This window comes from Alexandromys fortis, unplaced genomic scaffold (assembly GCF_014885135.2).
Source record: "Alexandromys fortis isolate MF-2015 unplaced genomic scaffold, M_Fortis_MF-2015_v1.1 scaffold_95, whole genome shotgun sequence".
Classification (NCBI taxonomy): domain Eukaryota; kingdom Metazoa; phylum Chordata; class Mammalia; order Rodentia; family Cricetidae; genus Alexandromys; species Alexandromys fortis.
Genome location: NW_026067990.1, coordinates 841486 through 866514, shown reverse-complemented (window position 1 = coordinate 866514; position 25029 = coordinate 841486). Strand labels below are relative to the sequence as shown.

The following is a 25029-nucleotide window of genomic DNA, read 5'->3' as shown; positions in this document are numbered from 1 at the left end:
CCGGCAGCCAGGACAAACAAGCAGCCTCCCTCCAACACCACTTAGTAATACTCCATTGTGTAAATGTATCCCATTTTCTTTATCCATTCTTCAATTGATTGACATCTAGTTTGTTTCCACATTTTGGCTATTACAAATAATGCTGCTCTGAACATAGTTGAACAAATATCCTTGTGGTATGATTGAGCATCCTTTAGGTATATACCCAAGAGTGGTTTTGCTGGGTCTTGTAATAGGTTGAGTCTTAATTTTTTGAGAAACTGCCATATTGATTTTTAGAGTGATTGTGCAATTTACATTCCCACCAGCAATGGATGAGTGTTCTCCTTACTCCACATGCTCTCCAATATAAGCTATCATTGGTGTTTTTGATCTTAGCCATTCTGTCTAATGTAAGATGGTATCTTAGAGTTGTTTTGATTTGCATTTCCCTGATGGTTGCAATAAGAATCATGATGTCAGCTGGGTTATTGTAGTGCACACCAATGTTGCAAAAGGCTACTTCTTTGTTTCCCAGCTGTCCAGCAGCTCAGACCTGAAATAATTACACATAAACTATATTATTTGCAATACTGCTTAGCCGATAGCTTAAGCGTATTTCCGGCCAACTCATATACTAAACTAACCCATCTCTATTAATCTGTGTATCACCACATTGCTATGGCTTAATGGGTAAAGTTCCATCTGGCATCTGCCTCTAGCAAGGATTATGTGGCTTCTCCCTGACTCTGCCCTTCTTTCTCCCAGCATTCACTTTAGTTTACCCCACCTATCCACCCTATCAGGCCAAGCCAGTTTCTTGATTAACCAACGGTATTCACAGCATACAGAGGGGAATATGACATCACACCTTTAATCCTAGCATTTGAGAGGTAGAGCCTGGCAAATCTCTGAGAGTTTGAAGTTAGCATGGCCGACAGAGCAAATCTAGAATAGACTCCAAAGTTGCATAGGGAGATCCTGTCTTGAAAAACAAAAGTAAAAGAATCAGGATGTCATATACAAGTAGCCAACTCTAAACATTTTTGTACTCAATGTACTTTTCTCATATGTCATTGAAAATGTTGAACTGTAGTACTTGAAGCAGGTCTGGAAACTAAGGCTACAGTAGACAATTTTTTACTCTCTAAATGAAATGATCTTTAGAAAAGATAGTCCTATCTAAAGTAACATTAGAAGTTGTCTCATGAGAAATGTTCTATACATGATCACTGAGTAAAGAGGGGAAACTTTTACTTATTCACTTCTTATACGACTATTGGAAAATTGAGGCCTGAAGTCAAGTCAGTGCATTTGGAACATCATGTGATTGTTTCTAAGAGCAGATTTCTCAGATGCTCAGAATCTCCCCTTTACACTCAACCTATACTCTGAAATCAGTGAAGACATTAATACTAAGGTAGCCCCAAAATAATTGTCAAAACACACATTCAATTTTTGAAACAGTAGCAAGGTCATATGTAAGTATATGTCAAGACAGAGAGTAGCAAATGAGGTAGTGCAATTTTACTAAAGAATCATATATTTTATAAGGCAAATAAGTAAAACTGAGGTCTATTTAAAACTAATAATACATTAACACCAATGTAATTCTTAGACATTTATAAAACATATTGATTCCAATAAATAATGAAACAAAATATTTTAACTGGCATCACAAATTTTTTTCTGAAAATGGTTTACTAGGAAATACTTAAATTTTTTTCTGCATCTTTGCAACTGTACAAATTAAAGTACAGTTAAATTTGGATATAACTGTCCAAGTGTTCATAAAATAGTAGTTTGACCCAGTGGCCATTCAAATACATTGCACAGACTAATTTGCTAACCTCTAATACAGAAAATCTGCAAAAAGGTGTCAAATAGTTACTTGTATAAAAACATATGTTTTATTATGTAACAGCTTATTTGGGAAGTAATTTACTAGCCCAACAAAAGTAACACAGTAATATGAAACAGGGACAAGTGGATAGTCTGGGTTCTAAATCACATTTCAAAAAATGAATAAAAAATACATTTAAAATAGAACTTACATACATGCTTGGAGAAAAACCAAACCTCATTAATGTGGGCTTAATAAAGAAAGTTAAAATTATACTTTTAAAAATTTGAATTAGAGCAAAATATTAGTATCTATTCTCTCATAACTACACCAGTCATTAGGTATTATCAGTCCTTTTAACGTATGCTATGATAGGTGGAAAATTGTGCTTTGTTATTTTTTTAATTTGAATCATTTATTTATTCATGAGGTTGCACATTTTTGTTGTAAAAGGAGCAGTAGGCCACTTCCCACAGCCTGAGAGGAGTGAGGGCCCTTTGTTCCATCCTGTCCAGCTCCCGGTTGCCCCGGCTAGCTTTATCGAAATAATTACACGGAAACTGTATTCACTTAAACACTGCCTGACCCATTAGCTCTAGCCTCTTATTGGCTAAATCTCACATCTTGATTAACCCATTTCCATTAAATCTGTGTAGCACCATGAGGCTGTGGCTTACCCAGAAACATCTTAACCTACATCTGTCTCGGGCCAGAGATTCATGGCGTCTGCCTGACTCTGCTTTCTTTCTCCCAGAATTCTACTCCACCCACCTAAGGGCTGGCCTATCAAAAGGCCAAGGTAGGTTCTTTATTAACCAATAAAAGTAACACATAGACAGATGACCCTCCTACACCAATTTTTATATCCTCATTGAGCATCGTTATTAGAAAACAAGATATAGAAAACATTTTCTTACTGAATATTATAATTATACTTAATAGTGAAGAAATTGATTGGGTATAAGAAAGCCATTGCTTTAAAAATAAAGCAAAACATCACAACAAGATATGATCCAAATTAGTATAATTATAATATATATAATTATAAATATAAATAACTTTATTGTGGTTTTATTATTAAAATTAGAAAATGAAATTAGAAAAATTGCAACAATTATTAATTACATATGCTTATTTATGCACTTTTAGATAATATGTGTTTTTCTTATCAAAGAGATGTTAAAGACACAGTTGTATTTGATCAAGACTAGAAATACATCTAATTATTCATTCTTTCTGTCAGTAATCTATATACTAGGCTTCTATCATTTTACATCCTTCTGTTCCTTCAAGAACATACCAGTACATTTCATTCTTCATACATTTTTGCTTTGGCATCTGCTCACTAAGACACTTCCTTTCAGTTATTTAATAGTATATGTATCATGATTACATGAGGCTTCTCATGTCACAATCCTTCATAATCATTCTGTTGAAATAAGGAGCGGCGGGGCTGTGTCCCCAACACCCCGGCCACTTGGCTAGCTTATGCCCGAAATAACAACACACAAACTGTATTCATTTAAGAACTGCTTGGCCCATGAACTCTAGCCCTTACAGGCTAATTCTCGCACCTGGTCTAGCCCATTTCTAATGATGTGTGTAAGCACCCCAAGGTGCGCTTACCGGAAAGATTCTAGCCTAAGTCCATCGTGGGTTGCAGCTGCCTGGGAGAGCTGAGCATGGCGTCTCTGCTCCAGCAGAGCTGTCGGGTCTCTCCGGGAGCAGAGCAGAGTCTGACCTCACTTCCTCTTCCGCCCAGAATTCTATTCTGTTTACTCCTCCCATCTATGTTCCAAGATGAGGCCAAGCAGTTGGTTTATTATAACTTAACCAATGAAATCAACAGATTGATATATGACACTCCCACATCACTTCCCCTTTTTCTGTTTAAAAAAAAAAAAAAGAAGGCTTTAACTTAACATCCAAAGCTCTAGAAATGACAGAGACATCTCGCTGCCTGGACAGTCACCCAAAGTTCCTCTGTACCGTTGGGGCATCCATCTTCGGCCTACAGGCCCATAGTTTCCAGCAGACATTTCCACAAAGCAGGAAATTTCAAAGGCAGTCACTATCTGCTTGTCCTGAAGAATGTCTTGCAGACTCTTTCATGAATCAGGAACCCCGAAAGATCATCTCACCTTTAGGCAAGTTCAGCAGTCCTCTCTCTGCGGGTTCTCTGTGTCCAGTTTATGCAATAGTCCAGGCAAGAGCAGTTTCTTGCCCAAATGGCTATCAAACTCCATAAGGATCCTCTTCGATGCCCATCTTCCTCTTGAAGTAGATTGGTGCTGCCAGGAGCAGAGTGTCTCATTGTCATGAAAAGTCCTAAGTTATTAAAACATGTAAAATGCCATATTCTCTAGCCTTTGAAAGATATGAAGAATGCCTATCTAAAATATATCTATGCACATCTAGAAAATCTTAACTAACATAACTACAAGCTTAACTACTATTAATGATTATTCATTAACAACCTATATACATTCAAAATTGACCTTAAATCTCTATCAATAAAGCAAAATCTATACTAATGCAAATTATTCATATCTATATCATATCCCCCTTTAAATGTAAAAGAACATTTATAAACAATATTTGGGAACATGGGCGCAGTTTTTTCTCTCCAAACTGCTTCCTGCTGAATGGGGGCGTCGTTAATTAGGTCTTTCATGGTATAACCTGTGTGCTAGTTTCATCTCAGTTGGCAGTTGAGCGAAGCAATTTTCTGAAGGTATTCACAGCAACCGTTCAGGAGGGCGTGGTCCATCATACCATATCGGAATAGAAGAAATGAACAGGGTCTCATCCTCTGTGAAAACAAAAAAAGAAACTCCTTTCCAAAGTATCATGTCCTTAGATCCAAATTTCAAAGTCAAGGCATCAAAATCTCTACGTTGGATTAGTTCAGCAGCATTTATAAACAAATATCTTTTGGCAGCTGTTGCTCCTTCCTCAGCATTCAAACAATTCAAAGAGAGCATAATAGTATACAGTATCAAGATTCTCTGTGTATTTTCCATCTTTGTACGCTTTATTTTAACCTCTATTTCGTTTATTTTTAATTTTATATTCTCTGTATCTCTTTGACCTGGAATAACTCTGTAGACCAGGCTCTCCTTGAACTCTCAGAGATCCGCCTGTCTCTGCCTCCCAGGCATTGGGATTAAAGGTGTTTGCTACTACACCTTGAACTCACAGAGATCTGTTTGTCTCTGCCTTCTAGGCACTGGGATTAAAGGCGTGTGCTACCACACCTTGAAGTCACAGAGGTCAATCTCCCTCTGCCTCCCAAGCGTTGGGATTAAAGGCGTGTACTACCACACACAACTTCTCTTTTTCTTATTTTTTTTTTTTTAAGAACTTTTAACTTTTAGCTTGCATATATTTTTAACACACTGTAAATCATTTAAACATTTTCTTTGTCTTTGAATCTCTTTACTGTATATCTCTCTTTTTCTGACCACACGAGCCTTTAAATTACTGAGCAATATGAGTAGGATTAAAGCCGTGGCTTTGCCAGCTAGATCCAGTCCATTCCTTAGCTTTCCAGCCTCATGGCGGAGATACAGGCTGTAGCCATGTTTATAGCCACAATTCTATGGCGTTTCAAGGTCCCTGCCAGCCAGCGAGCTACAACAGACAACAGTCAAGTCCTCTCTCGGTAGTTGGCCCTCCTGCCTCAGTCAGAGTTTGCCCTGGCAGGATGGCCCAGAAAGCCGGCATTTTTAAACAGCACAGCTTTTTTCCTGCTACGGCTGAAAACCGAAAAGCATGCGTTCAGCTTTTCACCAACACCGTTTAAGTGTTTTGTGGCAGGACCTCTTAATGAGCTGCAGGGTTTTGCAGCTGAAGCTGAGTCAGGAAGCCTCTCTTAGATAAGAGTGCTTGCTTGCCTCTAGCAAGCGGAGCAGACCCAAGAAATTTCTGCTACCAAGAAAACATGCTTCACTCCATTCTTTCCCAAGTTTTCTCAGGCTTTTTGTGGTTTCAGTTATCCTCACGTTGGGCAACCATCTGTTGAAATAAGGAGCGGCGGGGCTGCGTCCCCAACACCCCGGCCGCTTGGCTAGCTTATGCCCGAAATAACAACACACAAACTGTATTCATTTAAGAACTGCTTGGCCCATGAACTCTAGCCCTTACAGGCTAATTCTCGCACCTGGACTAGCCCATTTCTAATGATGTGTGTAAGCACCCCAAGGTGCGCTTACCGGGAAGATTCTAGCCTCTGTCCATCCTGGGAGAGTGGAGCATGGTGTCTCTGCTCCAGAGCAGAGCTGTGGAGGCTCTCCCGGAGCAGAGCAGAGTCTGACCTCACTTCCTCTTCCGCCCAGCATCCTATTCTGTTTACTTCTCCCATCTATGTTCTAAGCTATGAGGCCAAGCAGTTGGTTTATTATAATTAACCAATTACCTTCCTCCATTATCATTCTAACCAAATTCACCAGCTCTCTATCATTTCTACTGCTATTACTACTGCCCTAACTTGTATGGGTTTCAAAACTATCCAGTAACAAATGACATGAATATCTTCTGAAAACATGCAAGAAACTCTGAAATTCAATTCCAGAATTCTTTGTTTTAACAAGATTAGTTTTATCTATCTATCTATCTATCTATCTATCTATCTATCTATCTATCTATCTATCTATCTATATATATATCATCTATCTATCATCTATCTATCTATCTATCATCTATCTATCTATCTATCTATCTATCTATCTATCTATCTATCTATCATCTATTTAGCATCTATCTATCATCTATATGTCTATCATCTATCTCTCTATCCTATATCTATTTCTCTATCATCTATCTTCCTTCCTTTCTATTTTAATCTATTTATCCATCTTTCTAACATCTTGTTTGTTCTATAACTCTAATGAAAACCACAAGTAGTTAAGGTTTTTGTTTTGTTCATTGCCATATATAAAAGGATAAAAACCTGACATTAAAAGTACTAAATGTAGTTAAATAAACAGATACCAATATATTAAGAAACTGGTATATAAACAATGGTTTGTTCCAGTTAGGGATATTATTGATGAATTAGGCTTTCTTCAAAATAAAGATGTATTTTCTAAATCTATACTTTAAACACACATTTTTATCATTACAAATGTAATTTCTATAATACACTACAAATTATAACCAAAATAATCTGGAAGGCAAGGCAATATACACTAAAATAGACACTAAAACTTGAGCCCTAAACAGTCACATTAACTATATTCTTGCTTTTTTTCAAGAGTAGCAACATCTATGCCTTTCAAAAATGGCCATGTTCTTCTAACATTATTGTTTCTGTGTTTGACTTATGATTATCTTGTTCAGGCTAATATGTATGTTGTAAGAAGAGGGCTGCTTCTTTGCCCTGGCTGCCCAGCTACCTTACACCTGAAATAACCACACAACATTGTTTGGCCATTAACTCTAACTTCTTATTGGCTAACTCTTAAATATTAGTTTAACCCATCTCCATTAATCTGTGTATCACCAACTGGCAGTGGCTTACCAGAGATTCTAACCAGTGTCCATCTCAGGCAGAGGATCCATGGCTTCTCTCTCACTCTCATTTCTTCCTCCCAAATATCAGTTCTGTTTTCCCCACCTAGCTAAGTTTTGACCTATCAAAAGACAAGGCAGTTTCTTTATTCATTAAGCATGTGTTCACATGGATGAATTGATTCAGGAATGAATTGACTCAGGAATCATTCTCCTCTTCTTCATACAAGATCCCTAAACAAATAAACCATGCTATTGTTCTTGCCTATGCATAAGAGTAGCAGCATCTATGTTTTTCAAAATGACTCTATTCTTCTAATATATATTATTCTTGAATAAAAAGTATATTCCCTTGGTCAAAGATCTCATCATAATATAAGTTAAATTCTATAAAATATCATAAGTTTACTGAATATCTAGTGAATGCCCAGCACATTTTTATATCCTGGGAAGGAAAAAAAATGAAGAAAATGTAATCTTTGTTTTTAAAGAGTACCATTTAGAAGAACCAGATTTATGAGAAAAATGAGAAGTTAAAAAGCAATAATAACTACTAAAATTAATAAATGTTTGCACATTTACAGAAGATGTAATCACTAAATTTGTAGACAAAAGATAAAGCAAAATGAATGTATTTGTAAATTACATAATGGCCAAGAACATGATGTCTGAGTAAGATGGGATTTTTCTGTGAAAAAGGATTCTTGGATCTAATTGAAAATATAGAAAAGATTCTAATTGAAAACAGATTTTTCTCTCATACAATACATTCAGACCACAGTTTCCTTTCCCCCTACTCCTTGGAGCTCCCATTACCTCCCATATTCCCCAGATCTACTCTCCTCCTGTTTCCTAGTCATAAAATAACAATCCTCCAAAAGACCATAACCAAACATGACAAAAACAAGATGCAATAAGACAAGGGAAAATGGCCTTATATCAAGGATCTACAAGATAACATGATATAAAGGGAGTAGTCCCAAGAGCAGACAAAAGAGAAAACCTTATCCCACAGTCTCACAAAAACACCAAGTTAAATTCAATAATATAGACACAGAGGACCTGAAGCAGACCTATTAAGGCCAAGTACTTGCTTCTTCAGTTTCTGTGAGCCAATTTGAGTCCTGCTTAGTTGATTCTGTAGGCCAAGTTCTGTTGGTGTCCTTTATCCCTTCTAACTCCTGAAATCTATACCCCTCTTCTACATCACAGAAGGAACCCAATAAAGACCTCAGTTTATAATCCATCCCCCATAATGTTTGGCTGTAGGTCTCTGTGTCCATTCACATCTGCTGCCAGAGAAAAACCTCCCTTATTATGAATCGACAAAGTATTGATTGCAGAGTATAGTAGAATATCATAAGGAAACATTTCATTGATTTTTTTGCCAGTCATATTTTGTTCTACCTTAGATCTCTGGGCTATCCAATATCCAGTTCCTGTTCATCCAGGCAATATTGGGCATTATCTTCCTCTTGTTGCATGGGCTTTAAGTTGAATCAGACAATGCTTGACCACTTCCATGTCTGTGTCATCATTACCACATGAAGAATATCTTGCATACAGGACAGATTGGGGGTTAAGTGGATATAATATCCCATCTTTAATAAAGATGCTATCTCCAATTTAAATCCCCTTGTAAGGAAAAATTATGTTTTCTCCAATGGTGTCTCATTGGGTACATAAACCACTCTTATGTGTAGGTCCCATGTAGAAGCAGGCCACTTGATCTTGCAGGTCACTTGTTCATCCCTGGCCACCCTGAACCAAAATAGTCGCACAGAAACTATATTAATTAAATCACTGATTGTCCCATTAGCTCTCGCTTCTTATTGGCTAACTCTTACATCTTAATTTAACCTATCTTCATTAATCTGTGTATTGGCCCATGACTGTAGCTTACCGGGTAAAGTTTTGGCATGTCTGACTCTGGCAGTAGCTCCCTGGCTTCTCTTTCACTCTGCCCTTCTTTCTCCAAGCATTTGATTTAGTTTTCCCTGCCAAACTCTATTCCCTGTGCAGGCCCAAGACAGTTTCTTTATTAACCAATGCTATTCATAGCATACAGAGGTGAATCTCACATTACTTTCCCTTTTCTGTTTAAATAAAAAGGATTTATCTTTAACATAGTAAAATTACATATAACAAAACAGGTATCAAGCAAGAATTACAGTTACAATATCTATATCTCCTTTATTTTTTAGCATAACTAAGAAAAACTATAAATATAACTATAAATTCTTCAACTACATCAAAGACTCCAGAAGGTTATAATATTACCTAAGTAAATAGGAAGTGAATTGTAAACAACTTCCAAATCTCCAGGATTGACAGAAACATCTTGCTGCCTGTTCTTTTGAAACATTGGGGTATCCATATTCAGCCTAAAGGCCCACAGGATTTTTCATGAAGCAGAAAATTTCAAAGACAATTCTGCCTATATTTGCAGGTGATCAGTCACTTTCTTCTATATTCTGCAGAATTTCTAGCAGACACTTTCTTAAAGCAGGAGCCCCAAAGGATCACCTCACCTTTAGACAAGTTTACCAGTCATTTTTCTGTGAGTCCCACATGTTAAGTTCATCAAGCAGTCCAGGCAAGAGCAGCATCTTGCAAAAATGGCTAACCAACTCCATAAGGAACCTGTTTGGTGCCCATCTTACTCTTGAAGTAATTAGTACTGCCAGGAACAGATGTGTCTCATTTTCATGAAAAGTCCTAACTACTTAAACCACTTTAAATGCCATATTCTCTAGTCTTTGAAAGATTGGAAGAATAACTATCTAACTGAAATATATCTCTCCATATCTAAAAAAATAACTAACATTACTACAAGCTTGACTCTTACAGGTGATTATCTATTAACCTGTATTTCTTAATTATACATTATAATTTTGTAAATGAGCTGCACAAACACAATATCTTAATCAAGAGAAGAAATATACATATAACAAAATTGACTTTAAGCTTTTATGAGTAAACCAAGATTCATACCAATGCAAATTTCAATAGTATATTCCCCTTTAAATGCAATCATTTATAGACAACATTTAAGAATATGGGCATAGTTTTGTCAAAACTTCTTCCTGCTGTTTATTGGATGAAGTAAGAAATATTCTTGGTTTTTTAAATACATTGGCAAATGAAAAAGAAATGGTCTCTGACATAATATAGCTTCTAGTAAGAAAGAAACTTAATCAGTGAGTACACCCATATATTCATAAATCAGAATTACAATACAATATGTTGAAACAAAAGAATGCCCTGGATATATTATTTAAGTAATCAAAATTCTTCAGACAGTAATATTTAGCTTAACACACATGAAATATTTTAAAAAGCCCACTTGGAAAATATTGAAATATGGAAATTGGAATCACAGAGTTCTATGAGTGAAGCCTTTACTTTAAGCCAGACAAGATATACTAGTCCATTCACTTGTATTATTTTAACTAGGCAGAGTAATTGCATATACCAGCTGCTTGTGGTGAATCTATTTATACCTTTGATTTTGTGTGCATATGCAATGGTGGATGGCATATCCACTGTACATTTAACTAATTGAATATTTGATATGAATTTGCTTCCTATTATTTTATTGTACATGCAAGAACTGCAACTAGGTTAAGTAGAGTAGTATAAGTTTGTAAAGCTGTGTTGCGGCAAAAACCTACCTAGACTTGTACTTTCTCGGCAACAAAAGTCAATTTATTATTCTATTTACAAGCCTCTTCTGGGGAGTTGATGAAATCAGATAAAAGTACCAAGAAAACAGAGTGTAACAACTGCATTGCTTATAATGCAATGAACAATAAGTATTTAACAAAACACTATGCTGTGTGAAGAAATCAAATTTTGAATCATTTGATTACCTGACATTTTTGCTCCCTCAAGACCTATTGCAGCATGTGAAGATCGAAAATATGTTTTTATTGTACTCACCAGACATGTAGATATTAGTAGCAAAGTGCATCATGAAAAGAGCCCCGAGGAAAAAGAAAAAAAATATCAAAGTTCAATTTCTGAGAATGATATTCATTAGATATGAGTCTAATAAATTCTAACCCCTTAGATTATTCCACTTCTACAATAAAGATAAGGCCCTAAACTCCTCATAAAATAAGATGCAGTAACATCTTAACTAAGACAACTCATGTCTGTTTATTATGTAAACTAACCACTATAATTGCTATTTTTTTTAAAAAAAAAAATAGGCTTTTGTGCTTTTACCATCCCTATTGCTATATTTCAGTTATTGTTTTTTTTTTCTTTTCACTTCTTGACATCTGTAAAAGAGCTGAAGAAATTGGGAGTTTCTACATTTGATTTGCTTGGCTATAAACAATAGTCTTGATCCATGGCAACTTGATACCATTCCATCGACATTTCTAATATTCTGTGAGCCACACAAAGTTAACCATAACTACACATTTTCTGGCTTTCATATTTTTCCAGTTGGGAAAAAGAAGAAATCAAACAAAACAAATAGCTCTATTCTGGAGATATATTTCCATATATCAATTTGGTATAAAAATAGCACTTTTCCACACCCTATTTACCTGCACAATCAACACTCATTGTATGAGATTTCAATTAACTTGAAAAATATTCCTAAAAATAGAGTACCTATTTGATCTCTAATCAACCTTTCAATAGTCACATTCCATAAAAGATAAATGCTGAAAATGACTATTATTTTATGACAGGTTTTTGTTTGTGTTCAGTGTGTCACATGGAGAGTATTATTTAGAATAGAAGGGATATAAAATTCTTGTATTATTTGAAAGCTGGTTAAGTAATTTCTATGCTGTTTCTTCAAATAATTATAACTTATTAAAAAAATGACTAACTAAAATTTGCTCTATTAAAATCTTTTATTTCAACAGTTTATAATATATTCACAAAATTTTTATAGTTCAGTCATTTATTATATATTCACAAAGTTATGCAATCATCATGAATATCAAATGTTAATTTCATTAATACACAAAGAAATCTCATACCAATTATTTATTAGCACCAAATCTCTCTCCTCTTTTTTATCAAAAGCATAAACTTATCTAACTCCTGTTTGTAGATTTTCTTACTCTGAATATTTCAGAAAAATGAGAGCAGTGTGGGACTTTGTATCTGATTTCATTCACATATAGTCATCTTGTCTTAAACTGTATATATTTGGTTAGTCATTTTTCATTTGAAGTAATTTGAATTCTTTGTTTTAACTTATTACAAATGACATTTTATACATATTTCTGATTTTTTTGTGAATATCTATGTTTTCCATTCAAAAATTTCCACTTCCTCTCCTCCTCCTGTTCCCCTCCCGCTCCCCCACTAACCCTCCTCCCTTCACCTCCAGTCTTTGTTTTTTCATTTATTTATTTTACTTTTTTATCAGAAATGCAGAAACATATAATTTATCTTTGTTTTATTGAAAAAAAATTCTGCCTCCTCCCTGCCTCCCATTTCCCTCCCCATCTCCCTTTTCCCTCCACCTTCCCCCACTCCTCTCTCCCTCCCCCCACTCCTCTCCCCCTCCCTCTCCAGTCTAAAGAGCAGTCAGGGTTCTCTGCCCTGTGGAAAGTCCAAAGTCCTCCCCCCTCCGTCCATGTCTAGGAAGGTGGACAACCAAACTGGCTAGGCTCCCACAAAGCCAGAACATGAAGTAGGATCAAAACCCAGCGCCATTGTCCTTGGCTTCTCAGCAGCCCTCATTGTCCGCCATATTCAGAGAGTCCGGTTTTATCCCATGCTTTTTCAGTCCCAGTCCAGCTGGCCTTGGTGAGCTCCCAATAGATCAGCCCCACTGTCTCAGTGGGTGGGTGCACCCCTTGTGGTCCTGACTTCTTTGCTCATATTCTCCCTCCTTCTGCTCCTCCTTGGGACATTGGGAGCTCACTCCAGTGTGGGTCTCTGTCTCTATCTCCATCCATCCATCGCCAGATGAAGGTTCTATGGTGATATGCAAGATATTCATCAGTATGGCTATAGGATAGGGTCATTTCAGGTTCCTTATCCTCACCTCCAGTCTTAAGAGAAGGTAGGATACCCTGCCCTGTGGGAAGTCCAAAGCCCTCCCCTCTCCATCCAGGCCTAAGAAGGTTTACATCCAAACAGACTAGTGTCCCAAAAAGCCAGTACACATAGTAGAAACAAGTCCCAGTACCATTATCAGTGGCTTCTCAGTCAGCCCCCATTGTGAGCCACATTTGGAGAGTCCGGTTTGATCACATGCTTGTTCAGTCCCAGTACAGCTGGATTTGATGAGCTCCCATTAGATCAGGCACACTCAGTGGGTGGACCAAACCCTTGCCGTCCTGACTACCTTGCTTATGTTCTCCCTCCTTCTGCTCTTCAACTGGACCTTGGGAGCTCGGTCCAATGCTCTGATGTGGGTCTCTGTCTCTATCTCCATTCATCACCAGATGAAGGTTCTATGGTGATATTCAAGATATTCATTAGTGTGACTATGGGACAAGGCCACCTCAGGCACCCTCTCCTTTGCTGCCCAAGGACCTAGCTGGGGACATCCAGGTGGACACCTGGGATCCCCATAGAGCCAAGTCTCTTGCCAACCCTAACATGGCTCCCTTAATTACGATATCTTCTTCCCTGCTCCTATATCTGCCCTTCCTCAACCCACCCACTCCCCCAAGCTCTCCCCAATCCTTTTCTTCTCCCTTCTCTCTGCCCTACTGCAATTCTCCCACCCACACCCCCATGCTCCCAACTTTTTCCCAGCGATCTTGTCTGCTTCGAATTTTTTAAAGATTGCTTTTATTTATTATGTATACAACATTCTGCCTCCATGCATGCCTGCAGGCCAGAGGGTGCCAGATCTCATTACAGATGGTTGTGAGCCACCATGTGGTTGCTGGGAATTGAACTCAGGTCCTCTGGGAGAACAGTCAGTGCTCTTAACCACTGAGCCATCTCTCTCGGTTTCCAATTTCGAGGAGGATCTATATATGTTTTTTCTTTGGATTCACCTTATTATTTGGCTTTTCTAGGCTTGTTAAATATAGGCTCAATGTCCTTGGTTTATGGCTAGAGTCTGCTAATGAGTGAGTACATACCATATGCATCTTTGGGGGTTTGGGTTAACTTACACAGGATAGTGTTTTCTATTTCCATCCATTTGCATGCAAAATTCAAGATGTCATTGTTTTTTAAGGCTGAGTAGTACTCTAATGTGTATATGTTCCACACTTTCTTTATCCATTCTTCCATTGAGGGGCATCTAGGTTGTTTCCAGGTTCTGGCGATTGCAACTAATGCTGCTGTGAACATAGTTGAGCATACTTTAGTAGTATGATTGGGCATCTCTTGGGTATATTTCCAAGAGTGGTATTGCTGGATCTTGGGGTAGGTTGATACAGAATTTCCTGAGAAACCGCCACACTTATTTCCAAAGTGGTTGCACAAGTTTGCATTCCCACCAGCAATGGATGAGTGTTCCTCTTTCTCCACAACCTCTCCAGCAAAGGCTATCATTGGTGATTTTGATTTTAGCCATTCTGACAGGTGTAAGATGGTATCTCAAAGTTGATTTGATTTGCATTTCCCTGATCTCTAAGGAAGTTGAACATGACCTTAAATATCTTTTGGCCATTTGAACTTCTGTTGAGAATTCTCTATTCAGTTCAGTTCAGTACTCCATTTTTTAATTTAATTGGGTTATTTAGAATTTTAAAGTCTACTTTCTTGAGTTCTTTATAAATTTTGGAGATCAGACCTTTGTCTGATGTGGGGTTTGGTGAAGATCTTCTCCCATGCAGTAGGATGTCTTTTTGTCCTTCCTTTTTTTTTTTTTTTTTTTTTTTTTTTTTTTTTTTTTTTTTTTTTTTTTTTTTTTGGTTTTTCGTGACAGGGTTTCTCTGGGGTTTTGGAGCCTGTCCTGGAACTAGCTCTTGTAGACCAGGCTGGTCTCGAACTCACAGAGATCCGCCTGCCTCTGCCTCCCAAGTGCTGGGATTAAAGGCGTGCACCACCACTGCCAGGCTAATGAAAGTGTCCTTTACATTACAGAAGCGTCTCACTTTCAGGAGGTCCCATTTATTCATTGTTGCTCTTATTGTCTGTGCTACAGGGGTTAAACATAGGAAGTGGTCTCCTGTGCCCAAGTGATGCAGTCTACTTCCCAATTTCTTTTCTATCAGGTTCAGTTTGGTTGGATTTATATTGAGGTATATAATTCATTTGGACTTGAGTTTTGCGCATGGTGATAGATATGGATCTATTTTCATTATTCTACAGGTTGCCATCCAGTTATGCCAGCACCATTTGTTAAAGATGCTTTCTTTCTTCCACAGTATAATTTTAGCTCCTTTGTCAAAAATCAGGTGTTCATAGGTTTGTGGGTTAAATCTCGGTCTTTGATTCGATTCCATTGGTTGACGTCTCTGTTTTTATGCCAATACCAAGCTGTTTTCATTACTGTAGCTCTGTAATTCCGTTTGAAGTCAGGAATGGTAATTCCTCCGGAAATACCTTTATTGTATAGGATTGTTTTGGCTATCCTGGGTTTTTTTGTTTTTCCATACAAAGTTGATGATTCTTCTCTCAAGTTCTGTGAAGAGTTTTTTTTGGGATTTTGATGGAGATTGCATTAAATCTATAGATTGCTTTTGGTAGAATTGCCATCCAAGAGCATGGGAGATCCTTCCTTTTCTGGTATCCTCTTGGATTTTTTTCTTCAAAGCCTTAAAGTTCTTGTCAAATAGATCTTTCATTTCCTTGGTTAGAGTTACCCCAAGATATTTTATGCTGTTTGTGTCTATCATAAAAGGTGAAGTTTCTCTCATTTCCCTCTCTGTTTCTTTAACCTTTATGTATAGGAGGGCTACTGATTTTTTTGAGTTGATCTTGCATCCTGCCACATCACTGAAGGTGTTTATCAGCTGTAGGAGTTCTTTGGTAGAGTTTTGTTGGTCACTGATGTACACTATCATATCATCTGCAAATAACAAAAGTTTGACTGCTTCCTTTTCAATCGAATCCCCTTGATCTCCGTATGTTGTCTTATTGCTATTGCTAGAACTTCAAGCACTATGTTGAAGAGATATGGAGAAAATTGACAGCCTTGTCTTGTTACTGATTTTAGTGGAATGGCTTTGAATTTCTCTCCATTTAATTTGATATTAGCTGTTGGCTTGCTGTATATTGCTTTTATTATATTTAAGTATGATCCTTGTATACCTAATCTCTCCAAAAGAGAGATTAGGGGTGTTGAATTTTGTCAAATGATTTTTCAGTATCTAATGTTCATATGTTTTTTTTTTCTTTCAGTTTATTTATATAATGGATTACATTGATCGATTTTCATATGTTGAACAAGCCCTGCATCTCTGGGATGAAACCTATTTGATCATAATAAATATTTTTTGGTGTGTTCTTGGATTCGGCTAGTATTTTATTGAGAATTTTTGCATCTATGTTCATGAGCAAGGTTGCTCTGTAGTTCTCTTTCTTGGTTGAGTCTTTTCATACTTTTGGTATCAGGGTAACTGTAGTTTCATAAAAAGAGCTTGGCTAGCTGGGCGATGGTGGTGCACGCCTTTAATCCCAGCACTCGGGAGGCAGAGGCAGGTGGATCTCTGTGAGTTCGAGACCAGCCTGGTCTACAGAGCTAGTTCCAGAACAGGCTTCAAAGCCACAGAGAAACCCTGTCTCGAAAAACCACAAAAAAAATAAAATAAATAAAGAGCTTGGCAAAGACTTCTGTTTCTATTATGTGAAACACATTAAGGAGTATAGGTATCAGCTCTTCTTGGAAGTCCTGATAGAACTCTACATTAAAACCATCTGGTTCTGGGCTTTTTTTGGTTGGGAGGTTTTTTTTATGACAGCTTGTATTTCCTCACGACTTATAGGTCTATTTAAATTGTTCACCTGGCCTTGATTTAGTTTTGATATATAGTACCAAAAATTAGTATCTAAAAATATATCCATTTATTTTACATTTTCCAATTTTGCGGCATACAGGCTTTTGTAATAAGACCTAATGATTCTATGAATTTCCTCAGTTTCTGTTTATATGTCCCCCTTTTCATTTCTGATCTTGTTAATTTGCATGTTCTCTCTCTGTCTTTTGATTAGTTTGAAAAGGGGTTTGCCAATCTTGCTGATTTTTTCCAAGAACCAGCTTTGTGTTTCATTGATGCTTTAGATTGTTTTCTGTGTTTCTATTTTGTTGAATTCAGCCCTCAGTTTGATTATTTCCATTCTTCTACTATTCCTGGGTGAGTCTGCTTCTTTTTTTTCCTAGAGTTTTCAGCTGTGCTGTTAAGTGTCTATTGTTAGTGTTCTCTGTTTTTTTTTTTTTTTTGTTTTTTGTTTTTGTTTTTTTTTTGAGTGCACTTAGTGCTATGAACTATCTTCGAAGCATTGCTTTCATAGTGCCCCATAGGCTTGGGTGTGTTGTGTCTTTATTTTCATTGAATTCAAGGAAGATTTTAATTTCTTTATTTATTTCTTCTTTGACCCAGGGGCAGTCCAGTAGTTGACTGTGCAGTTTCCAAGAGTTTGTAGGCTTTCTGGGGGTATAATTGTTGTTAAATTCAAGATTTATTCCATGGTGATCCGATAGTACACAGGACTACAATTTTTTTGTATCTGTGGACATTTGCTTTGTTACCGAGTAAGTGATCAATTTTCGAGAAAGTTCCATGAGATGCTGAGAATAAGGTATATTCTTTCTTATTTGGGTGGAATGTTCTATAGATGTCTGTTAAGTCCATTTGATTCATTGCCTTTGTTAGTTGTCTTATTTCTCTGTTAAGTTTCTGTCTGGTTGACCTTTCCATTGGTTAGAGAGGAGTGTTGAAATCTCCTACTATTAGTGTGAGGGGTTTGATGTGTGCTTTGAGTTCTGGTAATGTTTCTTTGACATATTTGGGTGCTTTTATATTAGGGGCATAGATATTCAGGATTGAGATTTCATCCTGATGAATTGTTCCTGTTATGAGTGTAAAGTGTCCATCTCCATCTCTTCTGATTGATTTTAGTTTGAAGTCAACTTTGTTAGATATTAGTATAGCCACACCTGCTTGTTTCTTAGGTTCGTTTGATTGAAAAACCTTTTTCCAACCTTTTATTCTGAGGTAGTTTCTGTCTTTGAGGTTGATGTGTGCTTCCTGTAAATAGCAGAATGTTGGATCCCGTTTTCGTATCCATTCTCTTAACCTGTGCCTTTTTATAGGTGAATTGAATCCATTGATATTAAGTGATATTAATGACCAGTAGTTGTTAACTCCGGTTTTTGTGTGTGTGTGTGTGTGTGTGTGTGTGTGTGTGTTAGAGTTTGTGTGTTTCCCTTCTTTGAGTTGTGCTGGTGGAAGGTTGTTAGATTTCTGTGTTATCATGGATGTTCTTGGCTTCCCTGGGTTGTGGTTTTCCTTCTACTACTTTCTGTAAGGCTGGGTTTGTGGCTACATATTGTTTAAATTTGTTTTTATCCTGGAATATCTTGTTTTCTCCATCGATGGTGAAAGAAAGCTTTGCTGGGTATAATAATCTGGGCTTGCATCCATGGCCTCTTAGTGTCTGCAGCACATCTTTCCAAGACTTTCTGGCTCTCATGGTTTCCATAAAGAAGTCAGTTGTAATTCTGATAGGTTTTACTTTTATATGTTACTTGACCTTTTTCCTTTGCAGCTCTTAATATTCTTTCTTTATTGTGTATGTTTTTTCTTTTGATATCTATATGGTGAGGAAATTTTTTTTTGATCAAGTGTATTCGATGTTCTGTATGCTTCTTCTACCTTTGTAGTATCCTTCTTTAGGTTGGGAAAGTGTTCTTCTATAATTTTGTTGAATATATTTTCTTGGCCTTTGAGCTGTAATTCTTTTTTTTTAGCCCAATTTTCTTAGGTTTGGTCTTTTCATGGTGTCCCAAATTTTCTGGATGTTTTGTGTTACATATTGGATTTACTGTTTTCTTTGATCAATGAGTTTATTTCCTCTATAGTATCTTCAGCATCTGAGAGTCTTTCTTCTATTTCTTGTATTCTGTTGGGTATACTTGTCTCTGTAGTTCCTGATCATTTACCCAGATTTTCCATATCCAGCTATCCCTCGGTTTGTGTTTTCTTCATTGTCTCCATTTCAGTTTTCAAGTCTTGAACTGTTTCCATTATCTGTTTGATTGCTTTTTCTTGTTTTTCTTGGGTATCTTTGAGGGATTTATTGACTTCTTCTAACTTTGTGTTAGTCTTTTCATCCATTTCTTTAAGGGAGTTTTTCACATCCTATTTAAGGGTCTCTATCACTTTCATAATGTTACATATAAAGTTGATTTCTTCTACTTCTTCTGGATTAGAGTATCCAAGTCTTCCTGTTGCATGCTCTCTATATTCTGTTGTTGTTATGTTGCTTTTCAGGTTGTTGGAGGAAGTCTTGCATTGGCACCTGCCCATCTCTTCCTTCAAATGCTGTTAGGAGAGTCTTGGTGTCTTGGTCCAATCTTTGCTGTGGCTAACTGTGTACTTGGAGGTTTTTCTTTGTCTGCCTTCTCTTAGGTTCCCTCAGCACTGGAGTTGGCTCTCAGATCCCCTCCACCATGAAGTAGGCTATGGTGGTGGATCTAAAGACCCCGCACATGGAAAGGACTGCTTGGGGAAAAGATGGGATGGGGTAACTAGAGAAAGCCAGTAGCCAGGGCAACACACCACTGAATGGCCAGAAATGTATAGGGAATTGGAGGGGACCTGTACTCCATTTCTGGGGCAGCCGGCCAGCCGGGCGGATACATACTTACCCCCTCTGGATGGATCTCCTGGTACAGGAGCAGGGCCTCTTCCTGGGCAAGGACCTTGTAGACAAAAGGGTGGGCTTGGTAGGTGCAGGCTCCTGTGGAACAAAGAAACCCCTGCAGAGGAGCACTCACCACTGTGTCCCCAGACCCTCAGCCCAGAAGCAGGCTGAGTTGGGGGATCCTAGAATCCTGAAGACGGAAAGGGGTGCGTAGCAGCAAGCTGGGATGGGATAAACATTGAAAGCAGGCAGGTGGAGGGAAGCCCCTCTGAATGGCCAGAAACTAAAGGATTGGAGGGTGCCTGCATTCTGCTCCCAGGGTGCCTTGCTGGCTGGGTGGGCACACACCTACCCCTCTGGATGGATCTCCTGGTCTGTCTGGATATCTTTTATTCCCTAGCTATACTCGTACGTATACAATTTCTATGTTTCTACACCATCTTTACACAAAACCTTAACAATAGAATTTGAAACAATTGTTACAGAAATTAATTAAAATTAGAAATCTTATTAAACTACTGTGGACAGGTAAGAATTAGAGTTAAATTATTAATTTAAAAGTTAAAAATAATAAATATTATTTGTCAGATATAATAAATTGCAATTAAGTTATCAGCCAGAAATTCTAAAAATTATTTTTTATTGTAGCTGGCCATTATAACTTAAATATTTTCTTCCCTTTTTTAGCACTGCTATTACTTTGCATTAATTTTATTACTGTGAAATTGTAAATTATACTATGAAAGATTATTATGTCAGATCACAATTCTTAGGCAATTTATATATGTAATATGCAAGGCTTAAAATAACTATTGTTTTATTTGTGAATAATTAAATGAGCAGACACTGTGACAGAAAATATAAACACAGAAAGACACAAAATGAGCCTGAAACTTCTTTCATCTACTAGAAACAATGAATGCAACTTTTCTTTAAAGAAAATCACAAATAACTGCTGGATTTACTAAAGCATTACTAGTTTCAGAGGATGCTCTTAAGTCAAGCACATTAAATATATATAATTGAAGTGATTCATGCTTTAAAATAACCACCTACCCAAAAGACTAAGAATAATCAAGAGAAGTTGAAATTCTAGGACCAAAAGCACAGTATGGTAGGTTTTACTCCTACACTCCAGCCCACTTGAGTCAGCAGTCTTCTCAAAATGTACCCAGTATGTTCTTAGGAATGAATTAATCCTCTAGCTAAATTTTCTAAGTCTAGACTTGTGGCGGCTTAGATTAATGAAGACAAATTGTAATAAATATTTGCACAACTTTAATGGAAAAACCAGACTCACGAAACCAAGGTTCCCACAGAGCACAGGAAACAGGAAGGGAAGCACAGGCTTCTGCGCTCAATTTATCAGTAAACATTCACCAGAGGCAAGTCCGCCCCCTTAGGGGTGGGCCTAACCCTACATCTCCCCCTTTTGTCTAAATAAGACAGAACTAAACCAACTACAACTATAAACAATAATAACAAATAATAAATATAACAAACACTATAGAGAACAAAAGTTTTGCTAAACATCCTATCTCAAAAAGTCTAAATAAGGTAGAGAGTACTACAATTATATAATCTTCAACTCCATCAAAGATCTGAGAAGGGAATGAATATTTCTTAACAAATGAGAGATATCCAAAATGTGCAACAAATGACAGAGACAACTGACTACCTGGGCAGTCATCCAAATTCTCGTTCACAATGTTGAGTCAACCAACTTTGGCTAAGGCCTAACATAAGTGACATACCATTATCAAATGCAAGGAACTTTCTTAGAATTATCCTAACCTGTCTTGGCAAGATAAGACAATCCTGTTTCATATCTTTGTCAGTAGTTGAGGTATGGGCTTTTCTTAACCCAAAGGACAGTTCTGCCAAGAAGACAAGCTCCCAGTGGAGTGTATTTGGTGCTCAACATTCTCTCGGGAGTAGAGTGGCATTGCTAGGAGTAATTGTGTCTCATTGGCACAGAATTCTAGGTTAGATTAAAGGCCATTTTCTACAGCTCTTTAAGAAGGCTGAAGATTACACTATCTATACTAAATATAATCTCTATGTAACTAGAAGACCTGATTAACCTAAAAATAAACATGACAAACATATAATTCTCAATACCTATCTAGCTTGAAGACTAAGAGAATAAACAACTGTGCGATATATGAAGACAATGATCTTCACCTGTAAACAATGTCAATACATATCAAATGTAAACAATGTTATTACATAAATAGTATCAGAGGTATACATGTACATTGTGATATGGTAGATGTATCAATACAATATAGACAAAGTTATAAGCATACTCTTATACGAAAATAGAGGTAGGAACACTCACATTCAATATTCAATATATCAACTCTGTAGAAGCAGCAGCAGGGCTGCGTCCCCTGCACCCAGCCGCCCGCATGGCTAGCTTTTCCTGAAATAATTACACGGAAACTGTATTCTTTTAAACACTGCCTGGCCCGTTATCTGTAGCCTCTTATTGGCTAGCTCTTACATATTAATCTAACCCATTTCTAATAATCTATGTAACACCATGAGGTTCACTTACCAGGAAAGATCTTAACCTGTGTCTGTCTGGAGTGGGAGAACCATGGCGACTCCTCGACTAAGCTTCTTTCTACCAGCATCCTGTTCTGTTTTCTCCGCCTACCTAAGGGTTGGCCTATCAAATGGGCCTAGGCAGTTTCTTTATTAGTTAACCAATGAAAGCAACAGATAAGATACAAGACCCACCTCCATCATAGACTCTTCTTAGTCAATTACTGCCAGGAGAAATTTCAGAATAGACTATGTGGTAAAACACTCAAGAAGATTTTAGTCTTATGATTATGTTGTAGATTTATGCACATGTTCATGAAAATATCTAACAGATATGGTTGCTCTTGATGAAATAGACTTCATACTATAGAAAGCCAGTCATCCCACATGTTCAATAAATTTCATCCCTTCTTACTTAAAAAGGACATTACTGCAGTAAGGCTCCCTTTTCTCTCTTGCATTTTCACCTTCAACTTCTCTATTTATATTAATGCAAAGATAGATGTTCTAAAATCTCTCTGATTTTATAAAACAAAAGAACAGGAACTATCTTGGCCCTCAAATATTCTTCCATGTATCTCAAATTCTTCCACTTTCATTTTCAATAAATTTTATTGAAACATTTTTAATGTCTAGAATTCATATTTCAATTATTTTTCTTTATTCACCTCAATCAAGCTTTCACTTTTGTATCCAACCAAGCTTATATTTTAAAGCTCCAAATTAACAGTCATGTTTAGAATCCTTGGGTTTATTTCCATCCCTCACTTTATATGGTAACTTGAGGCATTAACTGGAACATATAACCATTCTTCCTCTTTTTAATATGTTTCACTTCTCTACTTATGCTCCAATTAAGATACTGAAATTTTCTCTTAACTGTACCATCATCTTTTTTCCAGTTCACTACTTATTACACATTTTCAAGACTTTAAATGAAAAATTAACATAACTAATTATATTTTTGTTGCATCTTTATATCAATTCACCAAATAACATAGCTATTTTTAATTAGTTCCTTGAGAATTTCTTTCAATGTGATTTTATTATTTTCATAGAAAACCCCATTCTTTCTTTGGCAACATCCCTTCTATACTCATCCAACCTTTTTTTTTAATTGCCTATGAAATCCAATTTGTACATGTCATATATTTTCACATGAGGGACCTTCTACTGTATCATGGTTAACTTACCACATAGAACAATCTTAAAAAAAATATGTTCTCTCTTGCAACAGCTATTTCCTAATGTTAACTCTTCATCTAGAAATGAGATTCCACTCTCAATCCCCTGCTCCATATTGAGACTTTAACCTGACTTGAGTTTGTACAAATTTTGCTCCAGCTGAAGGAATCATTCTGAGTTAATATTAAACTGCCCAGTTTTTCCCAGAAAGTTGTACTTCCTTTTAGTCATCTACAGTTTCTCTCTGAAATAGATTTTCTACTCTCACACTTCAAATGATATCTGAGACTTGAGAGGAAGTCTAGGATAGAGATATATCATTTAGGGCAGAACATTCTTTAGTCTCCTATTCTCTGCACCAAGGACAGTTATGAGTTTCTGTGTTAATCACCATCTAGTGCAAATACAAGAATCTCTATTGAGAGCTGACAGATGAATTATTCTAGAGATATATCAGTAACTCATTGGAAGTTGTTTCAATACCTTGTCCATTTAACAGAGCATAGTGATAATTTTCTCACTTAGGGCCAATTACCTGTCTATCCATTGGTCCTTTAATTGGGAAATGGTGTCAAGTATGGGTTCCATATGTTAAACAGGACTTAAATATAGTCAAAAAGTTGTTGGTTACTCTCATGACATTTGTGTGTGATTAAATCAGAAGACACATCTTCCTTTAAGAAGGATGGTGTGGGTCACTCCTCCAGAAAAACAACCAAGTCCTGCTCAGGTGCTTCACAAGGGTGGAGGAAGTACAGATCGGTAATAAAGGACAATAGTTAAAAATATTAGCTAAGACCACATGACCAGTTGCAAAAAGAAAGATTGAAATTGTCATTAATATTTCTGCCCTACCTTGTTAAGAATGTTTTTACTGGCATAAACATATGTTAAACAGATATTTGTAAGAAATTAACTGTTTCCTCTTTAATCAACTGATAAGTTTTCAGAAATAACTGATAAATTTCATGATGACAAAGTTAAAAAAAAGCATGTCTTAGTATTTACTACAGCACAAAACACTTAATGAGAATTCAAAATCATAAGTGGTATTTTGTCCTAAAGAGGATGTTAATTTTCTCTAAGGTGGGAGACTCAATATTAACAAATTTAAAAGGTTATTTCAAAAAATACATGGAAATGTAAGTAAATATGTTAAATGTTAATATTCTTCTCAGTTAAATGGTTCAAAATGATCCCATAAGTTT

The 25029-nt window shown here is 36.7% G+C and overlaps 1 long non-coding RNA gene across 1 annotated transcript in view; it reads right to left on the bottom strand.

Annotated features, from left to right (window-relative positions):
• Positions 1-4084: 4084 nt before the first annotated feature.
• The window catches only part of LOC126512107 (uncharacterized), a 110904-nt gene continuing 89959 nt past the window's right edge, over positions 4085-25029 (bottom strand). The window contains exon 3 of the long non-coding RNA XR_007594909.1: positions 4085-4113. This is a non-coding gene — a long non-coding RNA (uncharacterized lncRNA). The remainder of the gene's footprint in view (positions 4114-25029) is intronic.